The 24833-nt window shown below is 42.6% G+C and overlaps 1 pseudogene; it reads left to right on the forward strand.

Annotated features, from left to right (window-relative positions):
* On the forward strand, positions 23331-24462 carry Eif5al3-ps (eukaryotic translation initiation factor 5A-like 3, pseudogene; annotated as a pseudogene).

A 24833-nucleotide genomic window follows, 5' to 3' on the forward strand; every position in this document is an offset into this window, starting at 1 on the left:
GCCTGCCAAAACTAAAACAAAGACATAATCCATCAAAGCCCACAGAGTTCTGAGAAAATCTCTGAATGTACTAACATTGCTTTTTGGCTTCTGTAGTTTCACTTTCTGGCTAACTGTTCTTATTAACTGAAGTATGTCAATCCAGGACATAGATTTTGTGCTTAAAGTTCATCCTGAGAAAAGCTTGGGCTATACTGAAAACCCAGACACCCATTGTAGTCACAGGACAGCTAAGAAAGATTTCCTATTAGCTTAAACCATGTCCAACACATCGTATGTGGTGAATACCCTACAACATTTCCATTCCTGGGGCCAAGAACCTGTGGCTAGATAGGTCATTATCTCTAAGGGAGAACCTTCTACTACTGTTCTGTTAAATGGGCACACCATTAAAATGATTCCTAATGACTTACTGCTGTGCCCACAGATTGGCACATCTCTCAGTCTCAGTGAAACTTCTTTCAATAGAAGGCAATGAACACAGAGATCCACAACTCATTAAGGTACAGAGTATAAGCGACTGTGGAACGTTCTGCCCTAATGGAACATCTGTTTCACACATCTTCCCTACACAGTTCAGGGATCATCACAGAAGAGAGGGCAGAAAGACTGAGAGTCAGGGGTGGAGAATGACCACTGGAAGCAATGTTTCCAGACACAACAGGCAGTTACAAACTCACAGCAGTTATGACAGCATGCACAAGACCTAAGCAAGCACAGGCTAGACAAAGTTCCAGCATGGAGCGGGTATGTGAGCAAGAAGTCCACCCCCTGTCTGAGGAGCTAACACCTTTTGATAGCTGCTGGAGAAAGAAGAGTCCATTTTCTCTAAGGGTGTGACCTCTGGGGGGTCGACCACATTTCCTTGATGGCGCCATTCCCTGGAGTACTCGAGCAGCAGGAATTGAACTTGATGAATTCTAAAACTGCAGAGAGAGCTAGGGAGGTGGGAGTGAACCTAAGAGAAGTTGGGGGAAGGATGAACAAGATCAAAATACATTATGTACAATTCTGAAGAATTAGTAAAATATGGTTTTAACATAAAATTCAAACAATAAAATAGTTGCCTACTGTAAGATAGTTGCTATTGCTTTTAAAATGCAAAGAAATGAAAGTTACATGGTATTTTTGATAAATGATACAAAAAATAAACATACAAAATAGGTGATAGACATTTAAAAAGTATTAACTGAGTCAGTTGTAGATTTTCAATAATAAAAGATGGCATTGTGACCACTGAATGGAGAGATATCAGAATATCTCAGGTCCAAATAGAATGTTACCACAAAGAGCAGCAAAGGGAACTGGGCATAGTGGGCCATGTCTGTAGTCCCAGCACTCCAGAGCCAAAGGCAGGAGGATCTCTATGAATTCAAGGACAGTCTGGTCCACACACTGAGTTCAGAACAGCCAGAGCTACATAGTAAGACTCTGTTTCAAAAGGAAAAAAAGGGGCAAACAGCAACAACAACAAAAGGAAATGTCAACTTATGTTTACATTTATTTATTTCTCTCTGTGTGTGCTAGTACCGGAACATGCCATAGCTTGTGTGGGAGTCTGTTATCTTCTTCCACCATATTGGTTCTGGGTGGTCAAGCTTAAGTCACTAGGTTCAGCAGCAAGAGTCTTTACCACTGAGCTATTTGGCCACCCCACAATGTAAAACTGGTTTTTGACTGAAGTGGAGATATATATATATATATATATATATATATATATATATATATATATATCACCTTAATAATCATTAATTAAAACCTTAACATCACCAAAGTTTGGCCATACAGGAAGACAACTAAAGACATAAAAGCATAAACACAAATACATAAACCTAAATTTATGCATGCCTAAATCCAGAGGGCAAAGGAAAATCTGAGCCTGACAGTTTGAAAAGAACACAAAAAGGTAATGGCAAGAGCCTGGGATGTCGCTCAGGCAGGAAAGTGCAGCCTAGCCTGCACAGCCCAGGGCTGGGTTCCCAGTGTTGCATTCACTGTGCATGGTAGCTCATACGTGTAATCCCGAATGTGGGAGGTGGAGATGGGAGGATCACAAGTTCGAGATCACCCTCCACTACATGTTTAAGGTCAACCTAGAACATATGAGACTCTTTATCAAAAAAGAAAAAATAAAAGGAGTGGGGAGGAAAGGGGAGGGGAGGGGAGGAAAGGGGAGGGGAGGGGAGGGAAGGGAAGGGAAGGCAAGGGAAGGGAAGGGAAGGGGGGAAGAAGGAAAGGGAAGGGAAGAAGGGAAGAAAAGGGAAGAAGGGAAGAAGGGAAGGCAAGGCAAGGCAAAGGCAAAGGCAAATGTAATCTAAAGCTGGAGGCAAAGTTATAAACGATCTAGCTACTCACTGGCTCTAATGCAAGCAAAGCCAGAACCTCTCAGCTTCGTCATGGGAAACACAGCACCTCAGTCCTCCACGTTAGTTATTCATCATCAGATGCACAGGATTTAGCTTAAAACTCAAGAGCAGGAAAAGTAATGCCTCAGCGCTTAGCTTCCAGGCCCTGGGCGAACCCCTGACAAACAATTTCTCATTCACTTCCGCCAGGGCTCAGTCCACCGGCTTACTGTTCAAGGGGAACGTGACTGAGACAAAGTTTTCCAAAGCTTGTTCAAAACAAATGCATTCTGCTTTAAGGACCCAGAAGCAAACCAGGTGATAGTAACACAGATGATGGGGCGAGTTAACTGTATACTGTTCTAGTACTCTTGAGAACAGGCAGTGTGTACTAAAGAGATGGTCCAATGGTTTAGAGCACAGGCCTCTCTTCCAATTGGCTTCCTAGTACCCATATGGCAGCTTAAAACTCCAGTTCCAGAGACTCTGACAGCCTCTTCTGGACTCTGCAGGTACCTGGCTTACACACCATGCATATATATGTGTGTGTGTGTGTGTGTGTGTGTGTGTGTGTGTGTGTGTGTGTAGGCAAAACATCCATGTATGTAAATACGAAATTTAAAAAGACCAAACTAAGAGACTAACATCCCACAACTCACAAAGAGATGGTGAGGGGTGACCTCGCTCTCCCACGAGGTCCTCACCATCATCACCCTGGCATAGTAACCAATGTCCCCATTTAGCAGGTATTGATTAAGAGGCCAAGTTGTACTAGTCCTAGGTGCTGGGGATACAGCAGAGAAAAAAATTCATTTCTGCCCTGGAGCTTGTGTTCTGCTAAGGAGAAACATAGGTAAACAAATAAATCAAGAATCTATCAGGGAGTGGTAAGTATGGAGACTTCCAATAAATAACACCTCTTGGCAGTTGTTCCGAGAAAACTGAAAAACAAGGCAAAAGAGTAAGATGGATGCACATCAAAATAACACCTTTATGTTCAAAACAGATTAATTTAGAGTATGTAGCTGATGAATAGCCAAGCCCTTAATCCCACACTCCCAAATTGGACAGGCTTTCTCACCCAGTCATATACAGGCCTAGACAAGAAAAAGAATCCCCTGTGGGAGAACTGCCCAGCTTGCGGTAGAGAGAACCAAGAAGACAATGGGTCGTCAGAGGCCAGCTGCTTTCTAAGGGAGAAGCAGGAAGATAGATGCCCAGATGTGCACAGCTTGTTCTTCCCTGTGCTTTATGAAGTCATAGCTTTCCCCTGGATATGCTATGAATAAAGGATTACAAAGATGCCATTAGTAGTACATTAATATGACTCCCTTGACATGGAAGGGGACATCCGCATTAAAAAAAAAAAAAAAAGCATCTCTACCAGCTTTTCCAGCACTCCCCAGACCTTTGTACTTTTTGTCCATTAGTGTTAACTATAAGTTTATGTACAGAGGATAGATGCTGCTACCGTCTCAGAGTGCAAACAAACAGTATATAAGGACACTCTGCCCCTTTAGTCATTCCCTAGGCACTAGCCACCACTTGGGGGATGCGTTCTTGGGCTAACCATAAGAGGTGTGGCATCTGTTCTCAGGAGACTCTATAATATAGGTTGGAACAGTGTAATAACTAATAGTTATCCTCAGTTGTCATCTTGATTGGGTTAATAATCCTGGGAAATCAATAATGCCCAGCTATGGGTATGCCGGTAGGGCTTTGTGACTGGTGGGCAATGAAGACCCCGACATGTTAATACAGTCCCCTAATGAGTCAACATTTTGAGTCTACTGTTGAGAGTTGGTGGAGCTACAGAAGGCACTGTCTGGTTAGAGGAGGCAGTTCACTGGGGACATACCCACCTCCCTGTTGCCCCATACTAGGCCTGGTGCCATGCTGTGATTGGTTCTTCGCTGCCAAGCCCTCCCTGCCATGGTGGACTGAAATCTTTGAAACTTGGGGATAAATGATGATCTTTCCCTTTCTTTGTTTCTTCAAATGTGTTGTTTATTCATTTATTCACTTATATATGTGTGTATATATGATGGATGGATGGATGGATGGATGGATGGATGGATGGATGGATGGATGGATATAAGTGTATGCACACTCATGCACATCTACATACTACAGTACGTGGGTGGGGGTCAGAGAACAACTTGGCAGGAGTCACTTCTCTTCTACCATGTGGGTCTAAGGGATGAAACTCTGGTCTTCAGGCTTGATGACAGGTTCCATTACTGGCTGAGCCACCTGCAATTCAGATTCCTTCCTTCTCAGAGGTTTATGCCAGATATTCTATCATATAAAAGATGAAAAAGCTAAATAACCCAAAAATCACAACAACTCCAAAATTACTCTGTCCAGAGACTGGTCACTCACATCCCATACTGTTCCCCTGCCCCATTATAATAATCTATATTTCCCAGCATAGGATATTAGAAATCCTTTCATAAGTACACAATTTAAGACAATTACTGTATGCCAAGAATAGGCATGTCTCACAATTAAGATATAAACTATACTGCTATGTAATTCCAGAGAAAAAAATATGAACATTCAAATCTTAATCCTCTGTGATTTAACGACTGAAAGTATTTGAATCAGTAGAGTCGAGCACTCTTGTCTGGAAACACCTATTGATGATGTAATCATCCGCCAAGAGCAAATATGGCATGACCTAAGGTGTGGAGCCCCCTCCCCAAAATACCAGAATTACAACTTCCCAAGCAAGTCCTCTAAGTCTGATGTATGCTGCCATGTAATACATCCCAGGCCAGGCAACCTGCCCTTGAAAAGTACATGCCAACTCTAGGGATGTGTACATAGTCCTCTTCTCAACCAATCAATCTCTATCATCTATCCATCCATCCATCTATCTACCATCTATCCATCCATTTGTCTATCCATATATCTATTTATCTATCTATCAATTTGTCTTCTATCATCTATTATCTATGTATCAATCATCTATCATCTATGTATTTATCATCTACCTATCATCTATGTATCTATCATCTATGCATCTATCATCTATGTATCTATAAATCATCTGTGTATCTATCATCTGTGTATCTATCATCTATGTATCTATCTATGTATTTATCATCTACCTATCACCTATCTATGTATCTATCATCTACCTGTCATTTACCATCTATGTAACTATCATCTATGTATCTACCACCTATCTATCATCTATGTATTTATTATCCACCTATCTGTCATTTATCATCTATATATCTATCATCTATCACCTAGCCCATCCCCACTATTCCCCCCCTCACATCCCCCAACCATAGTGTAAGCAGTCTTGCCACATGTTCTCTGCCACATTGCTCTGCCCAACCTAAGGCCTAGCTTTGGGACCATCTGAACTCTGACTATCAATACCTCAAGCCCAAACTAATCTTTTGTCCCTTTCACTTACTTCTCTGAGTTATTTTGTTACAGTGAAGAAGAACAAACACTGTTTTGAATTCCATTTGTTTCTCAAAGCATTAGACATGGAGGTTTCAGGCAAGCTAACACTCCTTTTCTATTTATTTCACAAGTGGCAGGGTACACAGAGTCTTAGATACCTACCTCTTTGTTGATGTGGACTAAATAAGAAGATCTGACTAAAAAGCAAAGACAAGTTATTAAATAAACTGATGGCCTTCAGATTGAAACAAATTTACATGGTAGAGACATCACTAAAACCAAAACATGGCCCTTAGTTGTGAGAAACAGACCTGCCAGGCAAGCCAGAAACTCCAAGCAGATAACTGGTCTACCTCTCTAGGGCGAAGGAAACAAGTTTTACTAGAATTTCCCTCCCATTGAAGGAAAAACCAGTTACAGTCAGTGGCTGTAACAGGCCACAGGAAGTGGAAGCGGGAAATACTATGTGGGGCTATAGGTAAAGAATATGGCTAAACTGCTTCTTGGTTCAGAGACCCAAGAGAGTCACGGAGTCTGAGTGAGAAAGCATTGTGAGCCGGAAGAACAGATGCACTAAAGGTCCTGAGGGAAAGGGTTGCTTGCTATGATAAAGCCACTGTTCTAACTGGGGGCAGGGAACATTTGGAGACATTAGTGACTGTCACAGCTCAGGAGTCTGCTGAAAGGAGATGAGGTATGCCACCAAACATCCATCGAAGCACTGGGTCTCTCTTCCAAGATAAAGTGTATGCTAGTGGCACCTAGATTGGAAGCCCTGTGTTAGAAGCAGAGAAGTCAGTGATGAGACAGGGCTAGTCAGTGGATGCGAGAACAAAGATGAACACAAAGAGGAAGTGGGAGCTAAGATCATCTGAGACCTTGCGGGATTTTAAGTTGTGTGGGTGGTTATGCCAGTGTGTGTGTGTGTGTGTGTGTGTGTGTATGCGCATGCGCATGCCTGTGCCAGTGGAGGCCATCGGTAGCCTCCTCAATGACTCTCTACGTCATTATTTGAGACAGTGTCTCTCACTGACCCTGAAGTTCACCAGGCAGGACTGGATGGCTAACAAGCCCCAGGATCCTGCTGTCTCTGCCTCTCCAGCCCTGGGACTGCAGGTGCATGAAACCTGACTTTTTACACAGCTTTGGGGATCTGAACTCAGATCCTCATGATATGTGTAGCAAGTGCTTGATCTAAACCATCATCCCCAGCCTCCTTTTCCATTTCTAATTGTGACTATTTAGGTCTTTCCTGCATTTTCTTAGCTAGTTTGTCCATTTCTAATTTTATCAAACACAACTCCTTTCATTCCTTTGACTGTTTTGTTTCTTTTTCTACCCTGAAATCCACATTTCTTTCATTCCAACAGTCTTGGACTTGGCTTTCTCTTCTTTCCTAGACCCATGCTCACTTGCAATCTTGGTCCCTTTCTGTGTTAGTGCCATGTACTCTTCTTAAGGTCTGATGAGTCAGATAAAATGACTAACACATCTCAATAAACTGCCCATTAAATTGTGTTTGCCATGTATTTTATTATATATTCATTATTTTGAATCCTTCTATATAAATACTGTAGTCTGTCCCCAAAGAGTGTTGAAATGTGATGGCTAGTTTTGTTTGGCTTTTATTTCTATTGTTGTTTAGAGGGTTTTATGTGGGGGGGGGGGCATAGTATTTATCATTGACTTTAAGAGAGGTATTTTTTAATATTTGACAGTCCTAAAAATCAGAGTGTGTTTTGTTATTGAGATAATAATCACTGTCCTTCAGTTTGGCTGTGCTTTTAAAGTATACAAGCACAGTGGGGAACCATATAATCAGATGCATCTTAAATTTATGATTTCGGTTAAGACAATATGCTAAGGGTTTTTTAATGTAATAGTTTTAGTTTCCCATATCCCAAACTTTTTTTTCATTTTTGATTTTTAATTAGGTATTTTCTTCATTTACATTTCAAATGCTATCCCAAAAGTCCCCCGTACCCTCCCCACTCCCCTACCCACCCACTCCCACTTCTTGACCCTGGTGTTCCCCTGTACTGAGGCATATAAAGTTTGTAAGACCAAGGGGCCTCTCTTCCCAATGATGGCCGACTAGGCCATCTTCTGCTACATATGCAGCTAGAGACACGAGCTTGGGGGTAATGGTTAGTTTATAATGTTGTTCCACCTATAGAGTTGCAGACCCCTTTAGCTCCTAGGGTACTTTCTCTAGCTCCTCCATTGGGGGCCCTGTGTTCCATCCAATAGCTGACTGTGAGCATCCACTTCTGTGTTTGCCAGGCACTGGCATAGCCTCACAGGAGACAGCCATATCAGGGTCCTTTCAGCAAAATCTTGCTGGTGTATGCAATGGTGTCAGCGTTTGGAAGCTGATTATGGGATGGATCCCCGAGTGTGGCAGTCTCTAGATGGTCCATCCTTTCGTCTCAGCTCCAAACTTTGTCTCTGTAACTCCTTCCATGGGTGTTTTGTCCCCAACTCTAAGAAGGGGCAAAGTGTCCACACTTTGGTCTTCATTCTTCTTGAGTTTCATGTGCCAAACTTTAATTCGGGAATCATGTTTTCCACCTCTTCCCTTTTCATTAGATATGCAGTCATCACCCTCTAATGAATGGGCCTCTCTCACCACTGCCTGGTTAGACTGTGAGTGACAGGTCGCAGAAGCATTACTACCAGCCCCTCAAGCTCCCTCTGTATTTCTTCCTCACTTTGGTGTCCCAGAAGGCACACTATGTGTGAACTGAGACACATTAGTAGGTTCTCTATTAAACACAGTGTGAAGAAACCACTTGCTGCCCTGACTACCCTAACTAACAGTAGTACAATGTCAGATCTTTAATAAAACTAGTTGGCCATCTCTCACCATAGTACAGCCCAGAACCCACCCATATCCCTAGTTAAGCACTGGCCATCTCCCTTGCCTAGCCCCACATGCCTCCCACAAGCAAATCCCGTAGCTGCCTTCCAGATGTCTCCAGAGTGCCATCTTGCTTTTGTGCCATTGCCTTCTGACTCCTTTCCTCAACCCTAGATTCTCTACAGTAAGTGCTCAACACAAAACCACAGGGTTTCTGTGTCAAGTGAGTTGTTCACCATGTTTCCCCTAGCACAGCATTTTCTAGCTTCATTAGTAAAGCTCAAAGGTCAGGTCGCTGTGGTACTTACAGTGGCTTATGCTCTCTGAATCAGAGATCTTAATTAACAGGATATGGAGTCAGGGTTTTGAATTGTAGGGAGGAGACAAAGGTTTAGAGAATACAAAGGAAAACAGTGATTAGCCTGACATAGACTGACTCTTACCTCTCACATGTGTGCCTCAGGCTTTCAGCAGATGTCAGCCATGCCCCTGACAGCCCCTGAACTGTGCCTAGAGTCTAGGACTTGCCAGGACCTCAGGCTGGTTGTATCTACTGTCCCCAAATCTGCAAAGTTTTACTAAGTATTTAATGAATTCATTCAAAACCTAGAAGGATGCTTTAACCTCTTATTTGAGTGGCAGTGTACTATTGAGAATTACAATAGAAAGGATCTAGACACTGTTTACTGTGAAGTTTCCTTTGAACAGAGCTTCTGGAACATGTTTAAACTTCAATCATTACCTAGGAAGGGGAAAAACAAACAAACAAACAAAAAACAAAACAAAACAAACAAACAAACAGAAGAATAAACCACCATTGATCCTACAAGAGTCATTTTTAGAGAAAAGGATACAGGGAAAGCAACAAAAGACAACGGCATCTCTGGGCTGTCCCTACCGTTGCTTTTGTTGCGTGAGCCACAGAGTTTTCAGCATGTCTAAAAACAACACAATATGGTCGTGTATACCTTTAATCCTAATTTTCTGAGGCAAAGGCAGGCAGATCTCTGGGAGTTCAAGGCCAGCCTGGACTACATAGTAAGTTCCAGGACAGCTACTTAGAGAGACTCTGTTTCAAAAAAATAAAAGAAAGAAGAAAGGGAGAGGTGGAGGGAGGAGGGAAGGAGGAAAAGAGGGAGGGAGGAGAGAGGGAGATCGGGAAACAAAAAAAAAAGTGAGAAGTATTTAAAAACAAGATACTAGTTCTACAAATGAGCAAAGCTGCCAGCTGTCTCCTTTCCTGTAAGTTTAGTGCTTTGCTGTTAAACTTCAGCCTTCGATAAAATAGCTCCCCTCGCCTTCATCTGGGCATCCACTGGAAGAGCTCTCAGGGCTGTGTGTTCCCGCTGGCAAAGGGTACCTTATAACTGCCTGTTTGGAAAAACTAGCACTCATCTCCCACATACTCCACCTTCCTGGATTTGCTTTCCTGGTCATTCAAGAGAAGGGTAACATATGGCAACATTGTGAGCCGCATATTACACAGGAATTGTTTTCCCCAGGCGTCTTGTTAGATTGTTAAGAATAGATGTACTTCTAACTCTTCCTGAGAAGACCACGGCTCTCATACAGACAGTGTCTCACAAGAAAGTCTGGGACATTATTGCTGCCAGTTGGTTAAAAAGAGTTATGCTATTCAATCCCAAGACTTTCACATAAATAACACCTTATAAGAGAGTCTGCAAGGGAGAAAAGCTGGGTCCTTGTAAGGGGTATTTGGCAAAAGTTTACATTTGTGGTGAAACTGGGAATGGAACAGGAATACTCTGGCTTTTGGCTATGCAAAGCATAGGAAATCGATCCCAGAATCCCCAGCGATTACAAGCATACCTGCGCTGGGTGGAAGAGCCTAGGCATGTACAGACGAGCAGAGCCAGCACCGGGGTTACTGCCCACAGAGTTGCACCCCTGCGTTGTCTTCCCTCGTCTCTACATTGCCTGTGCCAATGTCTCTCGGAGGCAACAATCCCAAAGTTCACTGTAAACACAGTATGCTTCATTTTAGATACTAACTCTATGCTGCCACTCCAACTGCTAAAATGTATCTTTTGCTCTCCCTTTAATTCTAATATTTCTTCGCATTTAGTCCAAGATTGCATAAGAAAAACTTTCTCACTAAACTCAGACAATCCTGCACATAGGAAAAGATGTGAAATTTGAAACTGTAGATTTCACCTCTTACTTTATTTAGTTTCACAGCTGTCTGGAGGATAATAAGGGCCAAGCTACAAGTATTCATTTCCTGCACTGCCAAATCATGGGGCTGTACTAGTTAGAGGAATGGTGCAATCTACATTAGTTAATGATTTGAAGATGAACTATATAAAACCATAAGAATATTACTGCGATGGTTAAGCTCTATTTTTTGCGTTTTTATTGGTTATTTTATTAATTTACATTTCAAATGTTATTCTCCCCAGTTTCCCCTCCACAAACCCCCATCCCATCCCCCCTCCCCCTGCTTCTATGAGGGTGCTTCCTACCCACCCACCTACCCACTCCCGCTTCCCTGTCCTGGCATTCCCTTATACTGAGGCATCGAGCCTTCACAGGACCAAGGGCTTCTCCTCCCGCTGATGCCCAGCAAGGTCATCCTCTGCTACATATGCAGCTGGAGCCCTGCATCCCTCCATGTGTTGGTCGTTCAGTCGCTGGGAGCTCTGGAGGGTCTGGTTAGTTGATATTGTTGTTCTTCCTGTGGGGTTGCAAAACCATTCTCAGATCTATTTTTTAAAAATCAAAAGTAAAATGTGAGGGCTGAAGATGTAAGTCTTGCATAGCATCAACAAATTCCCCAGCACCGGGTAAACCAAGGTGTGGCGGTGTGTGCCTATAACATCACATGCAGGTGAGGCAGGAAAATCAGAAGTTTCTTCAGCTTTGTAGCAAGCTTGAATCCAACCTGAGCTCCATGAGACCCTCTCTCAGCAATAAGATAATAAAATAAAATAGGTAGACTATCAAATGAATGTAATTATTCACTTTGTACATGTTTATTTACATTTCACAGATATTATTTTCTCTATCAATATACTAACTGTATGCTTTTAGCAACTGTACATTGTTTTACATATCAAAGAAAGTGTATTATTATTGTTATTGTTATTATTAGCACAAAAATGAGTGGACTTTGAAGGCTTTCATATTTGACTCATCTCTCTCTTAGCTTGGTTTGGCTTGGTTTCTTCCCAAATCTCCACACAGAGCCCAGCCTGTGTATCCTGCTCATGACAGCATTTCCGCCATTTTTCTACTAGCCCACTACTATTAGAATAGATTAGACAGAGAACAGTTATTCCTACTAGCAAGACAGTTGAGCAGACCTTCAGTTGGCTATTTTTCCTCTCTGAGATGCAAATGGTGCTGGCTCCTCAGCTCTGTGGAGTGAGGATTGGGGGAAAGGGGACCACACAGGAACAGCCACCCTGGGTGTTTTCCCAGTTGTTAATCTAGGGGAAACCATGCAAAAACACTTTGAAATGCTTTTAGCTCTATTTTATGTATACGCGTATTTTGTCTGCACATATTTATGTGCACATATGTGTGACTGGTGCCTGCAGAAGTCAGAAGAGGGTATTGGATTCCCCAGAATAGTGTGGGCCACAAAGGGGGTGCTGGAAGACCTCTGGTCTGCTGCAAGAGCAGCCAGTTCGCTTGTGTTCTCTCTCTCTCTCTCTCTCTCTCTCTCTCTCTCTCTCTCTCTCTCTCTCTCTCTCTCTCTCCCTCCCTCCCTCCCTCCCTCCCTCCCTCCCTCCCTCCCTCTCTCTCTCTCCCTCCCTCCCTCCCTCCCTCCCTCTCTCTCTCTCTCTCTCTCTCTCTCTCTCTCTCTCTCTCTCTCTCTCTCTGAGACAGAGTTTCTCTGTGTAGTCCTGGCTGTCCTAGCTCACTCTATACACCAGGCTAGCCTCAAACTCAGAAATCCCCCTTCCTCTGCCTCCCAAGTGCTGGGATTAAAGGTGTGTGCCACCACTGCCCAGCGACAGTTCTCTTACTCGCTGAGCCACCACTCTGGCCCCAGGAAAACAGTTTTCACCATTGTCCAGTTTCTTCCCTATCAGTTCTCTCTTGCATTTGCCTCTCTCAGTAACAAACCATTTTTCTGCTTACCCATAGCTAGCAGACACTCAAGGAGCAGGATAGAGACAGGAACCTACACAACTTCCTGGATGTGTCCAAGTGTGTCCTCTATAAAACATTGTCTAAATGCCCTCCTCCTGTTCTCGCTGGCCACACACTACCTGAGCACTCTAACCTTCTCAGCGACCTCGTAACTGTGCTAGATGTACACAAAAGACTCGACCGCTGGGAATCTTCTGTTTTTTACAAGGCAGAGATAATCTTTGTTCTTTAATGTATTCCCAGACCAGTGAGTCCACCATGCCACTAGTGCCTGGTGCAAAGACTCTAATTCGGTGATTCACGGGACTGTGTTCTTTTCAAGTAACTTTTAAAATAATTTTTATTATTATCACATTAGTTGTGCAAATTAGTGGGACTCACTTGGATATCCCCAGGCACGCACTTGGAGCACATTGACCACACCCAACCACCCTTCATTTATCCTTACCCTTCCTGCCCATGTCTACACCCCCTTGGAATCACTCCAGTACTTTCAAGTCAGTGTAAAACATGATGACCACTGTTGCATTTTTCTATATCTATATATGGGAGGAAGCATGGGATATGTGTTCTTCTGCGTCTATCTCATTTCACTTACCATGTGACCTTTCAATTCCAGCCATTCTTACAGGACATCATAATTCTTTACAGCCGAAAAATATATTCAATTTATGCATGCAAATTTATTTCCTTATCCATTTATCTGTTTGGGGAATTGTGGTGCTGAGTTCTGCCTCCCTTCTGGCAGTATCTAGACACCACCGACACACCAGCTGGGGAAAGACAAGACGGAGTGGTTCCGGGTGGAGTCCGAAGCCCACACAGTTCCTTCAGGAGCATCAGAGCAACATTATATGCTGGCCTGGAAGGTGGAAACAGAGTCTGTGTTTCTGGGTCTCCTCTCAGGGTGTCTGAGCATGGCCAGTATACCAGTCCAGAGAGGACAGTGTGAAGTCCCAAACTGGGGTCCAAGGTCCGATTCTGATTGGGAGCAAGTGCAGGGAAAAAGGGGCTTCTTCAGCTCTTTCAGGCAAAGAGCCCTAATGAATGATTCTCCGAGGCTATCTTAGCTTGCTAGTATTTCTTTACTGGGGGTGGGTTTGAACTCATACACTTTATTAAAGGTGAAGCAAAGGTTATATAGATTTGGGGGAGAAGGGCACGTGAATACCTAGGTAAGAAAGGGCTACTAGGATGCCTCATTAGCATAGAGAGGCGGTCCAAGTGAGGGGTCGGAAGTGGGCACCTGACTGACCGCTCCTGATCACCTAGTTGGGTGTCTTGGTTACATGCCCCAAAGCAGGCATGTAAATAGGGAGGGAGTTAGCTCTCCTGCAGGTCTAGAAATTCTGAGATTTCTAGAGTTTGAGCACCCTCCCCCTCAGCCAGTCCCATGCCTGTTCCTCCGGTGAAACAGTCTATGGTGCCCTACAGAGATCCTGGGCTGATTCTGTGTCTTAACCATTCTGAGTAGCAATGCAAGCAATGCGGGCATGCAGTAGATTTCTGTGTGTGTGTGTTGATTCTTTCCCTTTGAATCATGAATGCTAGTGGGGAACCAGGTTTCTCACTTACATCCAGAAAACTAGGTGACTCTGTAATTTATTAACACAGTATCTCCTTTAGTCCTCCAAACCTCATCTAAGGTAAGTACTATTTACCCATTTTATACACAAGGAAACTGAGGATGTCTCCCCACCCCACCCCACCCCACCCCCCAAAAAAGAGTAAGCCTAAAGAATACAGAAAAGGTGAGAGATGGATGTGCACCAATCACAGGCTGCCATACACTGGTTCTTTGAGGTTTCCTAGTGAGTAAGAAACAATTATGACAGTTTGAAGATAAATAGAAACAATAGAGATGGAAGTAGAAACAACAGCATGGAAAAATACCCAATTTTGCTAGACTAGTCACAGAAAATAAAAGTATGGCCATATGTTTTGTTTTGTTTTTTGTTTTGTTTTGTTTTGTTTTACAAACACTTACTTAGTACCTAATAACAGATCTTCTCATAAACAAGTGTGTTAACCCTTAAACATATATCCTACTTATATTCAGAAAAACAGCTTTCCTCACTGTTAAGCATCAAATATCAAAGTAAACACTCTTCCTAGACCAATTCTATAATAAGTCTAGACACCTTGCTCTAGAGCATTTGCTGGAAGCCCGTCATAAGTTACCATGGGTTAAATGGGGATAACAGAAAGCCTTGTTCAAATACACTTGAAGGTCATCACATGTCAATCCTGAGCCCTGGGGTCATTCTGAAAGTTGTCCCATACTTCAACTGAGGCAACTATCTCTGTAACTCATTTACTAAGCTTGTTCCACCTAAAGTCATTCATATTTCAACCCCACTGATTTATTTTCGATCTAAACTAATTTACATAAGGAAACGTTAAGAAATTAGTATCGGGCTGGCGAGATGGCTCAATGGGTAAGAGCACTGACTGCTCTTCCAAAGGTCCTGAGTTCAAATCCCAGAAACCACATGGTGGCTCACAACCACCCATAATGAGATCTGACGCCCTCTTCTGGTGTGTCTGAAAACAGCTACAGTGTACTTACATATAATAAATAAATAAATCTTAATAAAAAAATGGGGGAAAAAAAGAAATTAGTATCAAGGAAGAAAGGAGAGCAGCCAGCAGCTCCACCGTCAGCATTTTACAGGTGAATAGACAGTCCCCTATCAAGGAGATTGTGTCTAACAGTGACAACACGGATGGAACTAATGGCTCAGCGGGACATCACGTGCTACACTAGAATGACATGATACTCTATGAGGTCAAAGAATGGATTGATGTCATTAGAGGGCCCAAAACTGAAAATTAGTAATTGACTTTGAAATCAATTCATCAGAGACAATGCAGCACTAAGAATATCCCCATTAATTTAAACTTACTCTCTAAAGTCAGAAGTTGTCTGTGAAATTCAGATCTTAAAGATAACAAATAGATACTATTACAGAAAGACCACTCTTTCTTTGGTGAACTGTATATTATTCGATGTTTTAGGTTTTGCTAAATACCATAGTAAGTATCAAAAATTGATTTTTTTACTGAAATATTTTGATCAATTGAGACAAATGTTAGAAGAATATCATATATCAAAATATATGGGGACCAGATATTTGGCTTCACAGTTAAGAGTACTTGTTGGCACCTTCAGAGGACCTGGATTCAAGACCCAGTAACTACATGGTAGCTCACAGATGTCTGTAACTCCACTATCAAAAAATCTAGTGCCCTCTTCTGACCTCAGTAGGTACCAGATTATGGTATACACACATCCAGGCAAAACACTCATACACATAAAGTAATAAAAAATGGTTTTTAAAGCCATGTGTGGTCTAATGTAGGTCATCAGGCATGGCAGTTGGAATGATATCACACAAATCATTCTTGCAATGTGGTAGTCAGAGATTCCAAACGAAGTGATGGGATCTCATCAAGCTTATTTATCAAGTGACAATTGTTGCATGTCTGTTGTCAGAAGCACATTTGTCTACGGGACATCTAAGTTTATAGCATTTTTCTTCTGAGCGATACTTTTCTCATAATTTAGGAACCAAGTTATATAAGGAGTACTTAGTATAAGTCCTTGTGAAAAGTGTTAGCAGAGATCTAACACTGGTTACCCTACTTTCAATTTAAAACTTCTATGTGACATTGAATAAAATCTTACACAATGAAGAACTTCTAACCTTTCCTTCAACTCTGGTGATGGCAACTTAGGAGGACTAGAGTAAGAGAGTTTTAAGAATATAGATTGTAGCTGGGCAGTGGTAGTGCATGCCTTTAATCCCAGCACTTGGGAGGCAGAGGCAGGCAGATTTCTGAGTTCGAGGCCAGCCTGGTGTACAGAGTAAGTTCCAGGACATCCAGAGCTATACAGAGAAACCCTGTCGAAAGGAAGAAAGAAAGAAAGAAAGAAAGAAAGAAAGAAAGAAAGAAAGAAAGAAAGAAAGAAAGAAAGGAAGGAAGGAAGGAAGGAAAGATAGATAGATAGATAGATAGATAGATAGATAGATAGATAGATAGATAGATAGATAGTATGCTTACACTTAAAAAAAAAAAAACCCTGAAAACTACTACTCCAGGGGAGCCTAGAGGTTTTTCCATTTCTTGAGATGAAATTATTATTCCACGCATTGAGCAAAGAAAGGCTGAGTAACATGGAAGAGAGAACCAATGAGTTATATGACAAACCAACTGTGTCAAAGATTATATTTTCTTTATTTGAACCTAAATTTTCAACCAGTCTCTTAGAGTCTGAGTCATCTATAATCAAAAGCTTATAAGAAATAAGAAGTCACAGGCGTGGTGGTGCACACCTTTAATCCCAGCACTTGGGAGGCAGAGGCAGGGGGATTTCTGAGTTCGAGGCCAGCCTGGTCTATAAAGTGAGTTCCAGGACAGCCAGGGCTACACAGAGAAACCCTGTCTTGGAAAAAGGAAAGGAAGGAAGGGAGGGAAGGAGGGAGGGAGGGAGGAAGGAAGGAAGGAAGGAAGGAAGGAAGGAAGGAAGGAAGGAAGGAAGGAAGGAAGGAAGGAAGGAAGGAAGGAAGAAGTCACTGGGTCTACAGAGTGAGTTGCAAGACAGCCAAGTCTACACAGAAAAACCTTGTCTCAAAAAAACAGCACAGGAAGGAGGAGGAGGAGGAGATCATGTAACATTTCATTTTCCAATGCTGCTTCTAATTCATTTGGTTTTGATGTAATTAACACTATAATTATGAAAAAGCACTATAATTATGAATATAGCCAATGACTGCTTTTTTTTCTATTGAGTCTTTCCAGCTAATTGATAAGTCTATAGAAAACCCCAGGAATCCTCCAGAGCAAACACTAATTATAAATATCTAATAAGACCAATTACTATATTGACCATATTTGGGGCCAAATTTATCACTTCTTTCATTATAGACCCTTAAAAGGTCAATCTTCCTGAAATCCTTATCTATCTTTTTCCAAAAGACAGCATTGGTAAAAAGCAGAAAGAATCGTGGCATCCTCGCCTTCCCAATCTTAACACAGGCAGCTCAGTTATGACCTTGATGTGACACAGAAAAGCAGTTCTTAGGCAAAGACTCTTAGATGAATATAAATTAGCTTTAAAAAGTCTTATTATTGCTGCTTGGGAATTTAGGAGCCTTGTATCATTATAAGCAAACATGCCACCTGTGTCATTTCATAATGAAACGTTTCTTTTAAAAGATGTTGATATCTGGACAGCTTGGGAACTCTGCAGATACTGAAATAGAGTAATTAAGTAAGCAATAAGATGCCGTCCTAAGGGAAGCTGCCTTACACAGACACGTTTTATTCCATGATTTACGTTGTCAAGCTATGTAGATTATGTTTGGACCTTAGAGTAAAGGGAACTTGAATATTCATTGTGTTTATCAGTAACTGTGAACATCTGTTTCCATTTTTTCTCTTGTTCTATCAAATAAGTTTACTCTGAACCTTGCCTTTGGATCAAAGACAATTGCCAAATGGATAAATGTGAGCATGCATAGGCTCCTTGTAGTGAACTATTTACTAAATGTATGTGTGCTTGCTTATTATACAATGCCATAAGATAGAAGAGTTGCTGGGGTCAACGAATGAACAACGAATGAACAAGGTAGGAAGGCTCTCAGTGGGACAGAATAATAGCAATCAGACTGCAGAAGAGAGGGAGAACAGCAAGAGGCTGAGGGGACGTTAGTTAAAGAGATCATTGGAAAGTGTCATTTAGGATGGAAGATGTTGCCCTATGCCAACACGACCAACATCTGTGCAAAGGGGGGAGACTTTTTCATGCAACCTAATTGAAAATTCAGAAGCCATTTAACATCTAAACTTAGCACGACTTCCTTCTCATCCAAGTGAAACACTGAGTTTTCCTAATTCTGTTGTCCTCTGTAGGATAAAGCCCACCAGATAGTTCGTGTTCTAGTACGTATTCATTTACCAGGGAAGATGGGAACCACATGTTATGACATCCTATTTTCTTCAACACGATATTTGAGAAGTTAATATATGTCCATTTTTGCTGGAACACAGCAACAATATATTTAGTCAAACATGATTCTGGTTGCTTTGATGGTATGTTTGGGGAAGGGGATGAGATTAGCCTTTAAAGGATAAGGTTTTGGGTAAAGCCGATGATTCTCCAAAATGAGACTTGTCTCCAATCAGAAAGCCTATGCAACAAAGACTGGGCTGCCCTGAGGCAGCAGGAATTTGGCCAGCAGATGAAATCTGTCTCTTCTTTGGTTGTAACTTTTCCTTCCCTCCCTAGAGTGCTGCTTACCCTGCAGATTTCAGGTTGCTGGCATCCACAGTTGCTTGAGTTAATTCCTTAATCATATTCTCTTGGTTCTGTTTTCTCTATAAAACCCTGACTAACTGGAGTATAGTATATACCCTAGTATCTAAATATACTTACTCAGTTACTGCGCATGTGAAGGAGAAACTATGGAGGAAGTCAACCTAGATTTGGAGCAGGAGAAATATTAGAAATCATCTAGTTCCCTGCGTGGATATTTCTTGACAGTTTTCGCTCCAAAGGAGCTATGCAATTAAAAAGGGTCTGCATTCCAAAGCAACCCTCAGCATTCATCGCTCTCCTCATCACTGATGGAAAAACTTAACGGCAAACAGTTCCAGAGAACATCAACACACACTATCGTGTTAGGGAACACATGGAAGAAGTCTCTGTCTGGGAGCAGAACAAATCTGGCATTTATAGCCTGGCACCAGCCAAGAAGCAGAGAGGTTGAGGCATACCTGGGCCAGCCTATCACCCTCGAAGGCCAACCCTCTGTGACCCACTTCTCCTAGCCAGGCCACTCCCCTTCCTTAGTGGTCTACAGCCTTCTAAAACAATGGCTGGGTACTCAAACCCACTCAAACTATAACATCCCCACTCTTGTTCTCTTGGCTTTCTTTTAGAAATATTTTATTTATTTTTTAAGATCTATTTATTTTTGTTTTATGTGTCCGAGTGTTTTTGCATTCATGTGTGTATATATACACCTTGTGTATGACCAGTGCCCATGTAGGTACCCTGAAACTGAGTTACAGATGGTTACTAGGAACCCTATGAGTGCTAGGAATCTAACCTGGGTCCTCTTCAAGAGACACCAACCCCCATAACTGTTGAGCCTTCTCTCTGGCCCTTCCTTCTTATCATAGGGACGAACATACAGCTATCAAGGAAGACCTAGTGTTGGACATGATATATAAAAAAAGCACCCTCCTTAAACTTCAAGCGTTAAAAGTCAGGTCCTGACAAGGAAGGGGAAGACCATGGGCTAAGACTAGCTAGTGTGCATTTGAAGGCTGAGCCCATTCTCTGGCTTCCAATGCAGCACCATTCCCATAATTTCACTGGGCCTCCCAAGCTTAACAACTTGGAATGTCTTTTTAATCAACAAAGCATGAGATTAGATAAATCCGGAAGATGTGGAAAGATTTCTTTAAACGTGCTTTTTCGTTGGAACTCATGGCTCCAGCTGCATATGTAGCAGAGGATGGCCTAATGGGTCATCAGTGGGAAGAGAGGCCCTTGGTCCTGTGAAGGTTCTATGCCCCAGTGTAGGGGAATGCCAGGGCCAGGAAGCGGGAGTGGGTGGGTTGGTGAGCAAGGGGGCAGGGGATAGGGAGTTTTTGGAGGGGAAACCAGGAAAGGGGATAACATTTAAAATGTAAATAAAGAAAATATCTAATTTAAAAAATGCTTTAAAAAAAGCTTTTTTCATATATATATATATATATATATATATATATATCTTTCTATAGATGGAAATAAGATGTAAATGGTTTAAATAATAAGAGTGAAGATAATAGCCGGGCAGTGGTGGCACACACCTTTGATCCCAGCACTTGGGAGGCAGAGACAGGTGGATTTCTGATTTCAAGGCCAGCCTGGTCTACAAAGTGAGTTCCAGGACAGTCAAGGCTACACAGAAAAACCCTGCCTCAAAAAACCCAAAAATAGAGAAAAAAAAAAGAGAGAGTGAGGATGATAAAATAGGCTCCAATAATAGAAGTTTAAATATTTTAATCAGAAGCACAAGAACATGAAGTAACCAGGGAAACTTCTACACAAGGGATCCACCATTTTCCTGTGTTTTCAGTGGGAAAGCTGCATGTTAAATTAGTGCTGTTGCTGTAGCTACAAGTAATCCGTCCCTCACAAGCAGGCACCTATGAAACCAGAGACAAAGCCTAGAGGACTGTGGTTACTGATCAAAGAAACGAGACATGAGTCAACACACTGGGCCCGGGAAGAGATCCTGAACTGCCCAGAAAGTCTTTATTTCTTTAAGATCTACATCTGGTTCCAAGAGATCCAACCCTTGTGAGATTATTCAACAGAGGGTTTTATATACCATTATCTCTTCCTGAAAGAGTTAATCTGAATAGGCCTGCCATTGCCCCTTTCCAAGCTGGGCAGTGGTGGTGCACGCCTTTAATCCCAGCACTTGGGAGGCAGAGGCAGGCGGATTTCTGAGTTCGAGACCAGCCACACTACAGAGTGAGTTCCAGGACAGCCAGGGCTACACAGAGAAACTCTGACTTAAAAACAAAACAAAACAAAACAAAAACTAAAAAGCAAAGAGTTTATCCAAACGGGCCTGTCCATCACCTGCACAAGAGAGTAGCTATCAATCAGGAATGCTGCCTGGTCCAGAAGATTTGTGGGTAATATAAATCCTGCCCAAAATGTAGATGGGCATAAATGGTTCCCATGGTGATGGCCTCCCCTCACTCCCCAAAGAGATGCTCTACAATAAACTTAGTCCATTTCCTAACAGCACTCTGTGTATCTCTCATGAATCCTTTTAACAAAGATCACAAGTCCTAAGACACCTTAGGGAGTCCAGATTAAGGTTCCCACGACAGTCCAAGGTCACTTTCTATTTGTGTTAACACATGGGAGTAACAAGCGTGCTGTGTAGACCCTACTGGTGTCTGAGTGTGCCTTGTGATTGTCATTTTGATGAGATCTGGAATCACCAGAGACAAGACTCTGAGCAAACCTTACAGGATTCTTGGCCGAGATGTGCCTGTGAGAGATTATCTTAATGGTCTTAACTGAAGTAGAAAGGTCCTCCCTAAATGTATGCCACCATTCCCTGGGCTAGGCTCTTGGATTACACGGGAAGGAGAAATCTACCTGAACAGCACAATTTTTAGTTCTCTGTCTCTTGACTGTGGATGCCACGTGACCAGGTGACTTCCCCTCCTGTCATTGCGCCTCCTCTGTTATGATGGATCAAACCCTCAAACTGGGGAACAAAGTAAACGCTTCCTCCCTTAAGGTTTGTGTTGTGTTGGTTTGGTTTGGTTTGTGTTTTGGTTTTGGGGTTTTTTGTTTTTGTTTTGTTTTGTTTTTGCAAGGGCGTTGTTTATTTTAATTTTGGGGGTTTTTTTTTTAGTTTTTATTTTTGTTTGCTTGTTTGTTTTCTTAAGGTTTTGTTGTTGTTGTTGTTAGTTTTTGAGACAGGGTCTTACCACATAACCTTGGCTGGTCTAGAACTCACTGTGTAAACCAGGCTGGCCTTGACTCATAGAGACGCACCTGCAGCCTCTGACAATCCTGACAGTTTTATTTTATGTGTATGGGTGTGGTTTTCCTATATGTGTGGGGGGTTGCTGTAAGTATGGCTGGAGCCTGAGGAAGACAGGGGTGTGTTAGATCCTTGGAACTAGAGTTACAAACATTTGAGAGCTGTCATGTGAGTGTCCTTAAGTTGCTTTGGTCAGAAAGAGGAAAAACAACTACTGTGTTCCTCGAGGGCTTATTTAAATTAATATAGGTTAAGTTACAGGATAATGTTGTTGTTGTTGCTTAGGGTTTTTTGTCTTAGCTTAGTTTTTTTTTCTTTTTATTAGATAGTTTCTTTATTTATATTTCAAATGTTATCCTCTTTCATGGTTTCCCCTCCAAGCCTCCCCTCTCCTCTCCCCCCTCCCCCTGCTCCCCAACTCACCCACTCCCATTCCTGGCCCTGGCATTCCCCTACACTGGGGCATCAAGCCTTCACAGGACCAAGGGCCTCTCCTCCCATTAATGTCTGACAAGGCCATCCTCTGCTACATATGCAGCTGGAGCCATGGGTCCCTCCATGTGTGCTCTTTGGTTGGTGGTTTAGTCCCTGGGAGCTCTGGGGTACTGGTTGCTTTATATTGTTCTTCCTCCTATAGGGCTGCAAACCCCTTCAGCTCCTTGGGTACTTTCTAAGACAGAATCTCACTTTCACCGTGTGCACCATCAAACCTGTCACAGATAAAAAGGTTTGCAGTACTACATTCTTGCGTTGGATATTGATCATCGACCTTTCCTTTACCCTCCCTTGCTTCCCTTGCTTCCTCTCTCTCCACCCTCATCCTAAACACCACGTGGTTACCCTCTCCTTTCAGTTCCCCTTCTACTTTTAGGTCTTTTTTTTTTTTTTTTTTCTTTTTTCCATACCTGGCTTTTGTCTGGTTAATTTTGTTCACTGTCCTCCTATAGGATCCATACTCCCGGAACAAGGTTTCATTACTTATGACTTAATAATACTCTGTTGGGAACTATGTGGGGGTTGGGGAGGGGGGCAGAAGGGAGCTGCGCGAGTTGGAATCGAAGCCTCTTAAAATGGCAGATGATTTGGACTTCGAGACAGGAGATGCAGGGCCCTCAGCCACCTTCCCAATGCAGTGCTCAGCATTACGCAAGAATGGTTTTGTGGTGCTCAAAGGCGGGCCATGTAAGATCGTCGAGATGTCTACTTCGAAGACTGGCAAGCATGGCCATGCCAAGGTCCATCTGGTTGGCACTGACATTTTTACTGGGAAGAAATATGAAGATATCTGCCCGTCGACTCATAATATGGATGTCCCCAACATCAAAAGGAATAACTTCCAGCTGGTTGGCATCCAGAATGGGTACCTATCCCTGCTCCAGAACAGCGAGGAGGTACGAGAGGACCTTCGTCTGCCTGAAGGAGACCTTGGCAAGGAGATTGAGCAGAAGTATGACTGTGGAGAAGAGATCCTGATCACAGTGCTGTCTGCCATGACAGAGGAGGCCATGGCAAAATAACCCGCTTCCAGGGTGGCGGTGGTGGCAGCAGTGATCTATGAGCCTACAGAGGCCTCTCCCCCAGCCAGGTTCTGCTCTGGCTGGGCCCTTGGCTAGACTCCTATTCAAATTTATTTGACGTTTTTATTTTGGCTTTCCTCACCCCCTCGGGGAGACCCTGCCCTTCACCTAGCTCCCTTGGCCAGGAATGAGGGAGCCATGGCCTTGGTGAAACTCCCTGCCTCTTCTCTCGCAGCCCTGATGGGGGAGAGGGAGTTGGGTACTGCTTGTGGTTTAGGTTCCCCTCTCCTTTTTTTTCTTTTTAATTCAGTTTGGAATCAGAAAGCTGGATTCTGGCAAATGGTCTTGTGCTCTTTCTCCTACTCATCCCTGATCTAGTCCCCTGTTCTCCATAGTCCTTCACAGGCAAGCACCACTGTAGAGTGGGGACCAGCCTCCTTCCCTGCCTGTGTCTCTTCCCAAACCCTTGTAGGGGTGGTGAGAAGAAGAGTGGGGAGGGGACACGATCCCTCCTCAGGCATCTGGGAAGGCCTTGCCCCCACAGGCTTTACCCTTTCCTGTGGGGTCTCTCCCTGACACATTTGTTAAAAATCAAACCTGAATAAAACTACAAGTTTAATAAAAATGAAAATAATAATAACACTCTGTTATGTACAATACCATACTTCTTTTACCCATTCACCAGCTGATGGACATAGACTAATGTCACTACTGTGAGTTACTGCAGTGAATGTGAACGTGCATGTATCTCTGTTACATGCTGACTTTAATCCCTTCGTGCATAAACCCAAGAGTGGAACAGCTGGGTGAGCTCATAGAGCTATTATACTGCCTTTATGGTGTGCTATGGTCAGTAGATGCTTTAATCTTTCTTTTATGAAGTACAAAACAGGGTGGGTTTTTTTTTTTAATCCATTATCATTCACGGATTTTACCAACAAATACTTGGGTGAATTACTTTCTCCTGAGTTTAGTCTACAGCCCTGTGAGCTTTTCAAAT

Source organism: Mus musculus, chromosome 5 (assembly GCF_000001635.26).
Source record: "Mus musculus strain C57BL/6J chromosome 5, GRCm38.p6 C57BL/6J".
Lineage (NCBI taxonomy): Eukaryota > Metazoa > Chordata > Mammalia > Rodentia > Muridae > Mus > Mus musculus.